The sequence below is a fragment of the Mustela lutreola genome, chromosome 1 (assembly GCF_030435805.1).
Source record: "Mustela lutreola isolate mMusLut2 chromosome 1, mMusLut2.pri, whole genome shotgun sequence".
In the NCBI taxonomy this organism is placed as follows: Eukaryota; Metazoa; Chordata; class Mammalia; order Carnivora; family Mustelidae; genus Mustela; species Mustela lutreola.
Genome location: NC_081290.1, coordinates 182,218,433 through 182,234,913, shown reverse-complemented (window position 1 = coordinate 182,234,913; position 16,481 = coordinate 182,218,433). Strand labels below are relative to the sequence as shown.

General features: G+C 45.5%; 1 protein-coding gene across 1 annotated transcript in view; it reads right to left on the bottom strand.

The window, feature by feature from the left end:
- The window catches only part of LOC131828735 (uncharacterized), a 32,153-nt gene that overhangs the window by 5,791 nt on the left and 9,881 nt on the right, over positions 1 to 16,481 (bottom strand). The window contains 2 exon segments of the mRNA XM_059169733.1: positions 10,056 to 10,222; positions 15,027 to 15,142. The gene's annotated coding sequence lies outside the window, so the exon portion shown is untranslated.

The following is a 16,481-nucleotide window of genomic DNA, read 5'->3' as shown; positions in this document are numbered from 1 at the left end:
GGGATTCCAGTAATTCTGACGTTGGAATGTCATGGTGTCATTCATTTCCCTAATTCTGTTTTCATGGCTTCTAAACTGTTTGTTCCAGGCAAACACTGTTTTTCCAGGCAAAAACTGTTTGTTCCTGATCCTTCTTCGCTACTGGTTTGTCCTCCAGATCACTAATTCTATCTTCTGCCTCATTACCCTAGCTGTTAGAGAATTTAGATTCGATTAGAACTCATTGAGATCATTGTCAACATCTTCCCTGGTGGCTTTCACTTCTGCCCTAATCAATTCCATTTTGTCATTAAAGGCTTTCTCCAGCCTAGCCATTGCCTGGATTCTTGTTAGCCTGAACTGTTTATGTCCATATCCAATAGCTGTGATGGAGAGGTCACAGTCTTCGAATTTTTCCTCTGTTGGGTGTTCCTCCTCCTAGTCATTTTGGTGAGAGGTGGCTGAGGGAATGTGTAGCTGAATATATCAACCATGATCCAGGCAAGGTGCACCCTGGAAGCTTCTGAGCAATCAGGAGTCCCCACCAAAAAAGAAAGAGAAAAGAAAAAAAAATAGGGAGAGAGAGAGAGGAAAAAAAAAAAAAAAGAAAAAAGAGAGAGAAGGCTCAGCCCAAATGGGCCCCAAAGGTAAGACTTACAAAGTATACAAATAAAAACAGACAAACAAAAGGACTGGCAAAAGTAAATGACAAGGAAAAAAATAAAAAGCCCAGCCAAATGAACCCCAAGTATAAGATTTATATACTACCAGAACTGACAGAAGTTTGCTCACTTCTACGGAACCCCTCCTTTCTCTGTGGTTCATAGGAAAACAAGGCTTCAGCTATATCTCTCCATCAGAGTGTTTTATTTTCTAATTGTCCTTTCTACCTTCATAAGGCTTTTTCTTCCTTGCTTGTATCTCGGATAAAAGGTTAAGAAAGGTTTTTCTTCTCCACTTGCTCCTGTCTCCCTTCCCAAGGACCGATGAGGTAGTTTAGTGCTCTCAGACATTTGTAGGTTTCCCTGCAGGACGTTTCTTCTATTTGTATGACCATCGTTAACCACCGGCCTTACAAATTCCCAGGCATCCATCATTCTCCATTCAGACTTAAATATATGTATCTCGGTGGAAAAATGCACACACACACACACACACACACGCATGCACGCACACACGCACACAGACGCGCACACACGCACGCACATGTCCGTAAAGACCGAGACTCACAGCCACACGGTTTCCTCACCATCTTGTGCCCCACTGGAAACTCTGTTCTGCATTTTGTCAGCAGCTTACAGTCCTTTCTGAAGTATTTCGGGATAAATCTCGAAGGGTGAAGTAGCCCTGGGTGTCGGCACAGCAGCTCCCAGCCTCCCCCCGACCCTGGCAGGGCTCTCTCAGCGAGGGCTAAGATTTGGGGCTGGGACCCTCCTCCCTCTGTTCCATGCGTCTCAATCTCCTGTCTTCTCCCTGGTCGCGCTGACCTTCTCCTTTGTGCGGAACACAGTTGTCATGTCTGATGTCCTACACATTTTTTAATGACTTCTGGAGTTCTCCACCACATGCCCAAGCGTGTTTTGTTTGCTTGTTTTTAATCTTCCCCCAACAGTTCTGTCTGAAACTCCATGAACGCTTCAAATTTGCAGACTCGAGGCTTTCTCCAACCCAGCAAAATGTCCTCTATTATTTCCTGAATTAATGCATTCCTGCATCTGTTCCCTTTCCCTCCTTTGGAAGTCCTATTATTCACATGTTAGGTCTCTGCATCTGTCCTCCGACCCTTTTTAAAAATTTCTCATAATGATTTCCATCTCTTTGTGTTTTTCCTTTTTTGTGTGAAGCTCTCTTTCGCTCGATCATACAGGCCTCAATGTGAGCCCCAGCAGAGAACAACAGCGCCTTCATTTCAGCTCTGGAACACATAAAGTTAAAAAAAAAAAAAAAAAGCTGGGGGGAGCCTCTTTTGAGGTCGAGCCTTTTTTTTTTTTTTTTCTCATATTGAGATGGAATTTCTTTAAGAGCTATTGTTATTTTTTTCAAATGTCATCGAAAAATTAAAGTTGTCTTTCCTCTCCTGTGGTTCTTGTTTACAAGGAGCTGCTAGTTTGGGGCCTTCTGCTTGTTTTTCCTCCTCTGGCTGCCCGGTCCTATAGGTGCTGCTGTTACAGTTCTTCCCGTTCAAGGCCCTGTTCCCTCTGGGCTATTTGCTGAGCAGGTGAGGAGGCTCTTGAACGATGACGGCAAAGCTGAGTGGAGCAGGGGTGAGGTACGGGGGATGTAGCTCCTGGCAAGCAGTCAGCCTTTGCTCATGGTCAAATGTCTCCTGGACAATTCTTCTCCATGCAAGGACCTAGCCACCCAGATTGATCCTTTCCATCCAGTGGATCTTTCATCCTTCAGAACTTACTCATGATTTTCTGTGGGATCCCTGGGTGAAGCCAGGAACCCATACACGTTTCTGAAGGTGACGTACGTACGTGTGCTGTTCAGATAGAGCGGGGCAAGGAGCTCATGTGCGTGTGTTGGGAGCATGTACAGGGTACAGCCGCAGTTTAAATAGGAATGGTCCGAGGCGGCTTTCCTAGGTGCACAACATAGAAGAGTGTTGAGCCATGAGGCTCTCTGAGGCATCAGCATCCCAGGCAGAGGGGCTAGCCAGTGCAAAGGCACTGAGGTGAGAAGAAGTCTGGAGTATTCAAGAAGCAGCAAGCGGCTGGCAGGACTGGAAGGCAGTGGAGTAAATTTGGAGGAGAATATTAAGAGATGGGGTTAGAGAGGTCACAGAAGGCCTGATCAGTGAAGAGGCTACTGCAATAATCCAGACAAGAGGCAGTGGTGGTGGGCTCTCTGGTGGCAGTGGCAGGGAGGGGTGGAGTGTAAAGTCATCAAATTGCAGATACTTTCTGAATACAAAGCCAAAGGGATTTCCTGACTGATTTGAGGGACAGTGTGCGATAAAGAAAGGGAATAAGGATTTTATTAACTTAAGCAACGCTGATGTAGCACTTACACTATGCGTAGGTACTGGTCTATGCATCTGACAAATACTAGCTCATTTAATCTTCATACTACCCTTACTTGTGGCCCTGGGTCCCTCCTCGAAGGACATTTTATTGGGGTTCCTCTACATATGGAAAAAAAAGAAAAAAACTCTGACTTTAAGGAGATGCTGAGATTTTGGCTTTAACAGGTGGAAGTATGGGTGCTACTGACTGAGATGGGGGAGACTGTGGGGTAAACCAAATTTGAGAGTGGCAGGAAGATCAGGAATTTCATTTTGGGCATATTAATTTTGAGATATTCTTTCAGACCTCCAGTAGAGTTACTGAGTAGATGGTTGGATGGATTAGCCAAGATCCCAGGCGGGGAGGTGCAGCATGGGAGTTTAAATCCGGCAGTCACCAATACAGGGATGATCTATTTAAAGCCATGAGATGCCAGGGGAGAATAGGGAGAAAGAGGAGAGGGCCTAAGAATCAAGCACTGGGCATGGAGAAGAATATAAACCAGTAAATGAGGCAGCCTGTGTGTGGGCATGAATGCCAAGCGAGAAGAGTGTCTTTAAGAAGTCGAACGTGATCGATCATACTAAGTGTCGCTGGTCCATCAAGTGGGATGAGCACTGAGCATCGACTCTGTCCTCTGGCAGTCACTCATGACCTTGGAAAAGCAGTTCTGGGGAGTGGTGGTGGCAGAAGCGTGCTGATGGTTGAGTGTGGTGGAGCTGGAGGACGACACAGTGAACAGTCCGATCTCTCGAGAAGTTTTGCCACAAAGGAGAAAAGAAAAACGTGGAGTAGCTGAAGGGGGAAGTCACGTGCAGAGAAGACATTTTTATAAGGCCATTTAGATAAAACTGTGTTTATACGTGCTGGGAAATGGATGGTGACCCAGAAGGGAACACTCCTGGAGTGATGCGTGAATAGGCAAAGATGGTTTCATTACAAACGTCTTCAAACCATAAACTCCGAAGCACTGAGATTTACTCGAATTCATCACTCTTTTGCTTTTCAGCTGCTTTCATACCTAGCCGGTTATCAGGGTCAAATCTGTGTGAGAGCAGCGTGTCCTTGGGAAGCACTATACAGAGTTGCCTCCCCTGTGAGTCTGATGCGGAAACACCCCAGGTATGGGGGTTTGCAGGAGAAACATGCCAGTGCCACTTGCAGGGCTCCGAACAGGAGGAGGGGGCTGGCTGGAGGCATCCTTGAAGCTGAAGACCCAGGGCATGTTTGGTTCCACTGGTCGCGGCACCCTGGCGGCGGCACAGTCCTTCATGCCCTGTCCTCTTGCCTCCCCCGCCCGGACCCACGCATGTGCTGATTCGTCTGGAGAGACCACGGTTTGCCTCCATGTAAGGCGGGCTGCCTCCCTGTGGTCCTCTGCTGCTTAATGCCCTCCACGTGTGTCCATCTTGCGATTTCAGTGTCGGATTATTTATTCGTTTACTTTATCTAAGTATTACTTTGCTAACAGTTGTTGACTCCTCTGGCTATTACCCTTCAAATCCAAAACCCTGCCAGATAGCTTTTAGCTGAAGAAAACTGAGGGAAATGGGGGCCTTTAAACACGAATAATTGCAAGGTTTAATTCTTTTTCTTTTTTTCTTTCCCAAGCAAACATTTTTTTCCCAGTGTTATCGGCAGTATCTGTCAGGAAGGTCGATTCCCAAAGGACAGAAAGGTGATATACTCTGATTGTGACATGACAGGCGCCCCAGGACGGAGGCAGAGGCTTCGAGAAAGACAAAGGAGTTTAGGTTCTGAAAAGTCACCCACCGCTGACTCTTGTCTGCTGTTATTCCCCTTACTCGGTCTCCTCCTGAAGATAATTTCCAATTGACTAGCTTCTAAGTTTGAACAGTGCTATGTTTTGTGCATTTGCAAACCTGGGGTGACACTGGAGACAACACCCCTGTTCCTGCTGTTGGACCGTCTGCGGAAGGGAGGACACACTGCGCGCTGGAATCCGTGTTTGCCGTGTGCTCAATGCACACGTCCTGCCACGACCTGCTGAGAGGTCACTCTCCTCCTTCCGACCACGTCTAGTGAAGGAAGGCTTCATATGGTCTCCAACCTCTGCTCGGCAGGGCCCAGCGGTGTCAGCCACATAGAGGCGTCCAGGGGGATTTGTCAAATGAATGAATACATTAAGTAATTAATAAACCAGGTAACTTGGTCATTCATTTCTGCTTGAAAATAACTTGCCATTTAGAAGACAGAGGACAAGACATCTAGTTTTCAGTTTCACCGTAAATGAACTCCATTGGTCACTCCACCCATTCCCAACACTTTTAACAGAATTAACCTTTTTATTTGCTTGTGTTTGGAGGCCTCTTTGTTTTCCTACGGCTCTCATCTTGAGTCAGGTGGCAAAGAGGTAAAATCTAGTTTAGTGTATCTATTTGTGCCACAACAAGCTTTCAGCAAGGAGTATAATTTTTCTCTCCTCTCCACCAGGCTCCCCTTGAGGTAGATGTGGACTGCTGTCCCTTACTTCAAAGATTTGGTAAGGACCTGCACCTCTGCCTGGGAGGTCCCCCTCTCCTGTCCAGCCAACAAACTCCTGGGCAGGGAGGCTGAGGGGATTCCTATGAGAAGCTGTTGTTGGAACCAGAAGCTTTGATTTAATGAGAAGTTTGAGTAGGTGGTTTTCATTTCACCTACCTCTTTATATGACATTAGGTAAAATTCTTAACTTCTTGGATCTCAGTTACTTCTTTTACACAAATGTGGGTAAAGCTGATCTTGATGGACTGTTGTAAGGATTTAGTGAGGAAATATATAAACATAGCACAGGCACAGCCCGTTAGCTAGTACTCAGCGATGACACTGCTATCATTACCATGACTGTGGACCACCACCATCATCATCAACACCATCCTCACCATCATCACTACCACCATCACTACCATCACCATCATCATCACCACCATCCTCACCATTATCATCACCATCATCACTAACCACCATCACCACCATCATCATCACCATCATCACCAGCATCACCATCATCATCATGACCATGGACCATCACCATCATCAGCGCCATCTTCACCATCATCATCATCACTACCACCATCACCACCATCACCAATACCATCATCACCATCATCATCACCACCACCACCACCACCATCAATACCATCATCATTACCAGCATCATCATTATCACCATGACCATGGACCATCACCATCATCAACACCATCCTCACCATCATCATCATCATCATCATCACCACCATCATCATCACCATCATCATCACCAGCATCACCATTATCACCATGACCATGGACCATCACCATCATCAACGGCATCCTCACCATCATCATCATCATCATAATTACCTCCATCACCACCATCACCAATACCATCATCACCATCATCACCGCCACCACCATCATCAACCCGCCATCAACACCATCACCATGATCAACAACATCACCATTGTCTTCCCACCATCGGTTCATATATGATCTACTCTGTGAAGCCTTCCTGGACTGCACACACCCCTGTATCATGGTACACACCCAGCACTCATCACACCACACTGTCTGTTCCTTTTCATGTTGGCTCTCTCAGGCTGAGCCACTTGATGGCAGTAACCTTGTTTTATTGCTCATTAGATCTCTGGTGTCTAGCATCTAACACTGAATCTGCTACCAAAGACTGACTCATTAAATGTGCTTTGAGAACATACGGGAATAAAATCAACTTTTGTTAAGGCATAAAGTTAGCATTCACCATGTATATCAAAAAGTAACATGAAATTGACATACCTAAGTCTAGGAGACTGAATGTAAGTATAATGCTAGTAAATATGGAGATTAATGGTAGGATTATATTGTTGGTAAGCTCTACACGCCATCTAGTAAATTGGGACTGTTTTAGACATCAGTATACGGGGTTGTCTGGGTGGGTCAGTCAGTTAAGCATCTGTATTCAACTCAGGTCATAACCCCAGGGTCCTGGGAACAAGCCCTCACTTGGCTCCCTGCTCAGTGGGGAGTGTTTCTCCTTCTCCTTCTGCCTCTCCCCCCACTGTGCTCTCACACATGTTCTCTCTCCCTCAAATAAATAAAATCTTTTAAAAAATCAATATACAAAATAAATTTATGCTCATTTATAGTACTAGGAGTATTGTTTTATTATTTGAAACATTTGCAAATACGTTAGCTGTGTTTTGTTTTTTTGACGTATTGTTGGATATATCTTCATTTTTTTTGAGATGACTCTTTGATCAAGCACACGATCCCTGATCAAAATATTGTCTGTCTGAGAGACTGCAAGTGTTTTAAACTTAGTTTGCTTTATTATAAGGTTTTAAAGCATTAATTTCTTTTGAGACAAACAAAGTCTGCCTGATTTCCTTTATGTTCGGTAGTGGTCAGCTCTGCAAACTAGGGGACAAGCAGAGATCCATGAGAGATGCCATTCTGGATTTCTGTTTCCTGTGACCCTCCATTCCCAGTCGCAACAACCTCTTCAGTGCCTTCTGAGCCCTGAAAAGCTAAAAGCTGCTACTGGAAGGTGAAGGCAAGAATGAGTGACTGCGGAGTGTGTGTGTGGGGGGCAGTCTCTCAGCTACTATCTCAGTAATTTTTGTTGCTTTTGTGGGAATTATAAAGATCCTGAAATTTGGAAATAACGAGATGGTTGGAAGGTTTGACATTCTTTTTCCTGCATTCATTACAGAAACCCAAATTTCTGGGATGCCTGGACCCCAGTTTGTTTGGATGGCATTTCAAAATTAAACGGAGGTCTTCTTGGGCTTTGGGGGCCCTGGTACAAGTGAATTGGGATTGTACTTTCCATCAGTACAAGCTGATGGAAAGAAATGGGCATTGGAGCTGAGTAGACCTGCAGGTTTCCCCTCAGTTCTGCCGTTGCTAGCGTATTCATTTTTCTAACCCTTTACTCCTGGTCTCGTATCGGGTAATTATAATAGCTACTTGAAGAATAAACAGAAAAATCTCCATTAAGCATCTAGCGTAACTCCTGGCCCACTGTCCAGTTTCAGCGTAAAAGGAAGAGGCCGGGTCGGGGGAAGAACGACTGAAGGGCACTCTAGACGGGAAGAGACGTGGAGGACACACAACCAACTGCTCCATATGGAGTGTTTTGGGATCCTCATTCGAACGCCAGCAAACTATATTGGAAAGTTTAAATGCTGAGTGGATGCTTCATGATACTAAGGAATTATTAATTTTTGGTGTAATCATGATATTGTTGCATTTAAAAAAATCGCGTTCCTGGCTTTTAGAAAATATACCGATATATTTGTGAATGATACAAAAAAGTCACTTCTAAACATTTTCTTGATAAAAAAGGTATAAGATATACAGTGCTCTTTTTTTTAAATTTTTTATTTTTTATAAACATATATTTTTATCCCCAGGGGTACAGGTCTGTGAATCACCAGGTTTACACACTTCACAGCACATACCCTCCCCAATGTCCATAATCCCACCCCCTTCTCCCAAACCCCCTCCCCCCAGCAACCCTCAGTTTGTTTTGTAGAAGAGTCACTTATGGTTTGTCTCCCTCCCAATCCCATCTTGCTCTTTTAAAAATTCCAGCCTGTATACATAGATACAAACAAAATTTGACAAGGAAATAAGATATTACCATACATGTGAACTGGGATAAATTAAATGTCAGGGAAGGTGCAGGCATATCTGTCCGTTTCTATTCTTGTGGCTTTACTAAGCCAGCAGAGTAACCCTGGGCCATGACATTCCACTAAAGGAATTTTTAACATTTTCGGTACCTCATCAGTACTTCTTTTCTGATGTCATAAAATAAATGCAAGCAACTCTTAGATATCTTAAGTAATTCACATTTAAAATAAAATTACTACTATTCTTCTTTCACTCCTCTAGATTCCTGTAAGACCGGGCTGAGATTGCAAAGTGAGCTGTCCACAAAATTTCTCAAAACTACTCATCTGGGCACCTAAAAGGATGCTCAACATCACTCACCGTCGGGGAAATGCAAATCAAAACCACAGTGAGGGATCACCTCACCCCCGCCAGAACGGCTAAAATAGAAAACGCAAGGAACAGCCAGTGTTGGCGAGGATGTGGAGAGAAAGGCACCTTCGTGGAAAGGCACAGTGGGGCACCCACTGTGGAAAACAGTGTGGAGGTTCCTCAAAAAAGTTAAAAACAAGGTTACTGTACAATCCAGAAATTGCACTACTGGGTATTTACCCCGAAAATATAAAAACACCAATTCAAAGGGATACACGCGCCCCTATGTTTATAGCAGCGTTATTTACAATGGCTGAAGTTTGGAAGCAGCCCAAATGTCCATAGAGAGATGGAAGGATAAAGGACACGTGTCTCTCTCTCTCTCACACACACACACAGGAATATTATTCAGCCATAAACAAGAATGAAATCTTGCCGTTTGCAAGGTGGATGGAGCTAGGTAATGTTATGCCAAGCGAAATAAGCCAGAGAAAGCCAAATAGCATACGATTTCACCTATATGTGGAATTTAAGAAACAAAAACGAGCAAAGGAAAAAAGAGACAAAGAGAGGCAAACCACGAAACAGACTCTTAACTACAGAGAACAGACTGATGGTGACTAGCGGGGAGGTGGTTGGGGAGGGGTGAAGCCGGTGATGGGGAGGAAGGAGGGCACCTGTCGTGATGAGCACCGCGTGACAGGTCCAGAATCACTACCTTCTACACCCGAAACGGATAAAACCCTGTCTGTAAACTATATTGGAATGAAGATAAAACAGATATTTTTAAAAAGATGACTTGTCTGTGAAATCATGATCTTACTGATACTACGTAACCACAGAAGAAAAAAATTGCACGTTGACTTTGACAGAAGTCTGAAGAGTCTCGGTTACGAGACTGGGGATTCTGTGCGAAAAGAGATTCATGACTCTCCTTGACCAACTATAAGAGCATGTTACACACTTGGGGGGGAATGTCCAGCAGGAGAGGAGAGGGAAGGCATGCAAACTCATCTCACGATGCTGTCTCCCTCAAATTTCGTGGATAACAGACACGGGAGTGAACCCTGCCCGCCCTCCGGTCCTAACCCATGACCTCACCTCATGCTTCAGCGAGAAATGGGAGGTTAAGGGACTCTCTCTTCTTTCCACGTCCTGCACTGGTATCTGCAAATTTATCCTCTTCAGCATCTGCTTCTCCTCTTTTGCTCCAGCTTCAGAACAAGGAGGTCCCTTCTCTTCAATCTAGTTCTAGCTTTTTTGTTCACCTGCGTTAAAAAGTGTTTCTTTAATTGTGGCAAAATAACATAAAACTTCCCAACTTCAATATTTTATTTTTTATTTTTTTTAAAGATTTATTCATTTATTTGACAGAGAGAGATCACAAGTAGGCAGAGAGGCAGGCAGAGAGAGAGGAGGAAGCAGGCTCCCCGCTGAGCAGAGAGCCTGATTTGGGGCTCGATCCCAGGACCCTGAGATCATGACCTGAGCTGAAGGCAGAGGCTCAACGCACTGAGCCACCCAGGTGCCCCCATCTTCAACGCTTTAAACGATACAGCTCAGTTGTGTTGAGTACAGTCACATTATTGTGCACTCCGTTTCCAGAACCCTTTTCATCTTGCAAAACTGAAACTCTATACTCATGAGAGGGTAACTCCCCACCTCCTCAAAGAACGGCCACACTTAACTTTCCTGATCTCTTACCTCTCCTTCCCCCACGACAACCAGGATTCCCTCATTTACTCTCCCATTCCCTGCGTCTGTTTCTCCATAGCATTGCCCTCTGCCCCCCCGCCCCCGCCACCCCCCAACGACGCCCTCCTGGCTCTGCTCCTGTGGGCTGAGCATTTCTGCTGGTTTCCATTGCTAGATGTTGCTACATGTTCTGCCGCTCAACACTGTACATGCTGCTACTTTCCGGGTTTTGCCTGCCCTTGGCTTTGATCTCACTGCAGGAATTCCACCTCCCGCAATCTCAGTCACCCACTCCCATGGCTTCAATCTGAAGTTTCCCAGGCGTGTATACATCTCCAGCCCAGGCTTCTAGCCTCAGCTTTAAGGTCAGCAAGATCTATTTAGGGACTGCACTGTGCCCTGTACTGGACAGACACTCTGATGGCACTAAGGTCTCAGAGATAGATGGTCAAGAGATGCAGACAAGCCAGCTTGCTGCAAAAGAGACCCTGTGTCTTATAACGCTGCCTTACTTTCCACTCCCAATCATATTCTAAAGCCATTTGCTCTTCTCCCGGTTTCTAGGATTCCACAATATCTTTCCAAAACCGTATTCACAACTGTTCAGCAGCCGGAGCTGGTTCCTAGGCACCCTTCTCCACCCCAGGGACACCGTCTCCCCTCACCCAGTCTAGGGGGGCTTTAACCACAGCTCAGGGGTTGATTTTATCTACAGCTCTGACTTCTCCCTGGAACTCCAGACACGGACTCGCTTTGCCAACTTGTCACCTCCACTTGGTTGTAAGAGTTACCTCGGATTGCACGCGGCCCCCCAGAAATTCCCCCTCTCTCCTCTCAGATCTGCTCCTCCTTTGGCAATCACTGCCGCTGTCCACTCGCTGCACGTGCCATGCATTCAGCGGTCTTCTTTGATGCCACTTTGTCTCCCGTTCTCCCTATTTAACCCATCACCCAGGGCTTCTCACCTCCACACACAAACATGCCCCAATTCCGTCTGCTTCTTTTCGTCTCCACCAGCATCACCTTCGTCCCCCTGAGTCTCTCCCGCAAGGACAACGGTCATCGCTTTCTGACTTCACCTGGCTTTGTGCCTGTCCAGCCTCCACAAAGCAGCCAGGGATCACCTAAAAATGTACACCTGGACAGATCACTCACCTGCCTAAAACCAGGCAATGACTTATATATGTGACTTCCTATAGTCTTCAAAATGAAATTCAAACACATTTTCCTATGTCTGGGTCACACGGCCTTTGAACTCACGTTGGGTTGACCTGGGCAACCCCGGCTCCTCTCTCCCCTCCTCGCCGCTATTCTCTGGGCATAGCGGCCTACTTCCCATTTCTTGAGCTGGCCAAGTTTTTCTGTGTTAAGGATTCTGTCCCCTCTGTATCCTGTGCTGGGAAGGGCCTGCCCCCGGGTACAGAGCCACCTTTTTCTTCCTCATTCTGATTGTGCTCAGAGAGGTCTTTGTAGCCATGCAATTTAAAATAGCCATTGGCTGCTCTCTCTCACATCAGCCTGTTTTCATATCTGCACAGTGCATGACGCTAGCTTTTGTTTTTCTTGCTTACCCGTTCACTTCTCTGATTATGGTCTGTATGTCTCTGCTAGAATGCTCTGTGGGAGCAGGCATCTTGTCTCTTTGGTTCATTGCTGTATTCTTAAAGCTTAGGACAGTATCTGGCACTTAAAAGATGCTTTAGAAACATTTGAATAAATGAATAAAATGTCTCTAGGGCCCCAATTGGCTAATTCAGTCTCTAAACTGCCAGAGTGAAATCTCTAAAATATTTATCTCACCAAGCCACCCCTCCTTCCTTGAAACACTCCAGAGGCCATACTTTGCCAAGAGAATAGAATCCAAATTGCTTAGCACAGCCCCCAAGCCCCTCCGTGATCCGGTCTCTGCGTGTCTCTGCTGTTTCCTTTTCCACTGGGTCTCCCTAACGACCTGCAAGATGCCGAACGACCGGCATGTCCAAGGCAAACATGCTGTTTCATGCCCCTGCATCTTTGCTCTGTGTCTTTGCCGTATTTGGGCCGCCCTTTCTGCCCGTGACTCTTCCTACTCCAATCCCCTTATTCACAAAGTTTTTAAGATGCAGTTCCAGTCAGAGCGCTGCTCGGATCCCCCGGCATCCTAAACTCCAGCCTTTTCTCCATGAATTATACTTGCCTCCATGACCGCTGCTGTAACGCTGCGCTACTCCTATCTGTGCTCACGTCTCTCTCCTCACTTGAACTATCCCCTCCACGAGGGCAGGCACAGTGTTATAAATCACATCATAGTGTGGTCTATACCGTGTCATTCCCAGACGTGACTGGTGGTTGGCACTCACACAAGTGTTGGCTGACTGACTCACCGAATAGCACAGATCAACTCATTTTATCATAAAAATGCAAGGAACTTGAGCATGCGCGACATCATTTGCATAGGGGTTGACAGATGCTGCTCATTAGACTGTGTTTACTGTGGCTTGGGCCCCACTGCACAACTCAGATTAATGTAGATGAATGTTTTCAAACGCTTAAGAAAAATGCGCTCGGGGAGAACATAGTCAATTTATCACCTAAAACCAGTTCTTAGATCTTCACGGGGGAAATGAATAGGCCTGACAAGAATCTGAAATACTTAAGGAAAAGTTGATTAAAGAAGACTTCATGAATGATTAATTATAAAATTTAATATCCATGGGAAAGAGTTTTACTGGCATTTAAATAAACGCCAACAAAACAAGTTGCAATGAAGCATTTGCTACAGCATTTAGAACATCATCCAGGTATTCCTTCTGAATCACAATGACACAAATGTAGCAAGTGCTGCTCTGCAATAAATGTTCATGTTGGTTGAGTCACTGATTGAAGCTCCGCAGTTTCCATGCTTTTGTTTTCACCATGATAACCACACCTGCTGCGTGCCTCCTTTCCCTGGGCTCCCTGTCCTTCAGTCTACTGCTTTCTGGTTTTGGTGGTTACGTCTGCTTTTGCTGACACCTTTTCATAAAGTCTATAGTGACCTTCGGGTGAACATATCCAATGGCCCCAGCTTACTTGAGTCTTTGGAGCATGTAATTCATCAATTCGGCGAAGAGGTATTTATCACCCAATCTGTGTTAGCATTAGACAATGTTTTGGTGAAAAAAGAAAAGCAAAAACTAAGCCAAACCAGAAAACAACAATAACAAAAGGCCAGATTTGTTTCCTGACTTCCAGTAGGAAGACAGACATTAAATCAACATCGAGTTACACTGTGACGAGAGCTATCAAAGAGAAGCACATGATGGCCTGAGGAACATGGAACCTGGTTTAAACTGGGAAATCAAGGCAGCCTACCTGAGGAGGAGACCTGCAGGGGGAGAAGGGAGAAGAAAATCCAAAGAGAGAGAGAAAAATGATGTCTGATTGGACAACATTCGAAGACCGCGGGTCCTGTTTGGCATGTCTCCCAGCTTGGTGCGGAGTCTGCTTCTCCCTCTCCCTCTACTGCTCCCCCTGCTCGTGCTCCCTCTTCCTCTCTGTCAAATAAATAAATAAATAAATTTTAAAAATAAAATAATCCCTTTTCTGAAAATTAAATGAACAATGAAAAAATAATTCTGATGACCCTATTTCTTAAAATCAAAAGAAGGCACATCCACTCGAACATCTGTGACCTTCTTGTGTTGCCCTCATCTGTCAGCACTGTCGGTGGTGGGGAGCGGCAGGACCGCAGGCCCCGAAAGGCAGTCTAGTCTGGCTTGGGCTGAAGGATTTCAGCGGGGTTTCCCAGATACTGTCACTCGCCACCACTTCCACATGACTCCACGTGTCTACAACACAGTCCCGATCTAAGTCTTCTCTCCTTTCGACAGACCACAAGTTCCAACGAGGCCGTCTGAAAATAGGACCCCTGGAATCATCCACGCCTCCCCCAGCAGCCACAACAGCTCCGTTTCCTCTAGCAGATGCCAGTAAAGACACACAACCTTCCTCTAAAACCCTTGGGGCCAGAAGTGGTTTGGAATTCAGAAAGTCTCAGACTTCGGAGAGGTACGTTCTATATTCCATAATTTGGGGGCCCTCCCTTGGTGAGCTTGGAGGAACACCCTGTAAACAAGTATTTTCATGTTTGCGCAGGAAACACCTGGGAGGGGGGCTCAGAAAGACCACAAGACGCCTCCCATCTGTGCAGGTCAGGCTTTGCCACCAGAGGACATCACTAGAAACTTTATGAATAAAGCCTTTCTGAGTTCGGAGCTCTGCAAGTTGGAAGCTGCAGAAAGAGGAATGGAAGAGGGGGTTGGGGAGTGGCAGGGAAGCAGCGATATTTAAAACTTGGGCACAACTGATCTTGCCCTGACTAGTTCTTCCCATCGCTCATAGCAGAGACGTACTCACATGAAGGTACATGGATTTCCACTGTTGGTTGCGTTCTGAGTGTTGACACTTTCCATTTGGTCAGCAATGGAAACCCCAGAGAACCCTAGAGTTTTGGGGGTGGGAAGAGAGTAAGGCTAAAATAGATGAAACAAGAAGACGGTTAGATGTTACCACTGAACCCTGGTGACTCAAGCCCAGAACATAACTAGCTGACTGAAACCTCGGGGTGGGGGCTGTCTTTTGCCTGTGGTCATCTTAGTAACTGTCCCTTCTTCGCCACCAGGTACCTTACCCCTTCGGATGGTAAGTCAGATCATTTTCATAGTGGTACCAGGCACATTTCTGTTGTATTTACCTTCTTCCTATCTGTCAGGACACCAGGCTCAGGGTTCCCGGGCAAAGGGGAGCAGGTTGTAGAGGCCGAGCTCTTATACACGCCCCATGTGTGGTCTCTGCTCTTATAAGGTGGCAAAGCCCTAGGGAATTCTGAGTTATGTGTATTTATTTCCTATTTTATTGGCTCCTTTGTGAGAGATTTTCTCTGGGAGTACTCCTCAGAACATGTGGTATCGCTGGTGGGTGGTTTAAAAAAAAAAATCGTATTGTTTTCTTAACAGCTGATAGTAGAATTCCTTTTGGGAATAAATGGTCTTCAATAAAGAAAGCTCCTTGGAGCGCTGGAGTATGAAAAAAAAATAGGTGTACAGCAAGATTCAGAAGTCTGGGCAGGACAAATGGAGAGCAGGATCACTTTGTGTCTAAAAAACAGCTGGTGGTAGTGGGAAGGAGGGAACAGAAAGCAAAGAGAATGTCTGAGCAACATGGAAATCAGCCAAAAGACTCATAGAACAGGGGGACTATGACTCAATTCTAACGGCCTATGTGTCAGCAAGGCAACCCCATCTATTTCTTAATTTCTCTGAACTTTCTGCAAACTCTGCTACACGAAGCCTTTTGTGTGAAAATTTGTAGTTGTGTGTAAAACTAAGGAAGGTACCTCAAGAACCCAAGTGGCAAAAAAGAAAAAGCTGCCAGAAGCAAAGAGAACAAAAGGGCAGCGGGATGAAGAGGTGGTCATGAGAAACAGCCCCCGGGACCCACAGAAATCGTGGAGAGGGCACGCAGCTCCCAACGCTGAAGTGTGTGGAGACCACAAGCAGTCTTGCCTAGATTTCAGGAGTCAGGATGGCCGGGATGTCATCTAGTTTAAACAGCAAATGCTGGACAAAGGTCGCGGAGGACATCAAACAATGACCTATGCTACACTGGCTTCACACAACGCGACAGTCCTGTGCATGATGGAGCGCGTCCTGGAGAGGAAATTAGTTCTGAGTTTTAATTCTCTGTTTTTTTTTTTGTTTTTATTTTCCAACTTTCAGTAGCTTTTTTCCCTCTAGAATCTAGGTACAATGAACCCTAGCAGGATAGTCTTCCAATACAATTTTACTTTCCCACTTTGGGTTCTTTTTAAAA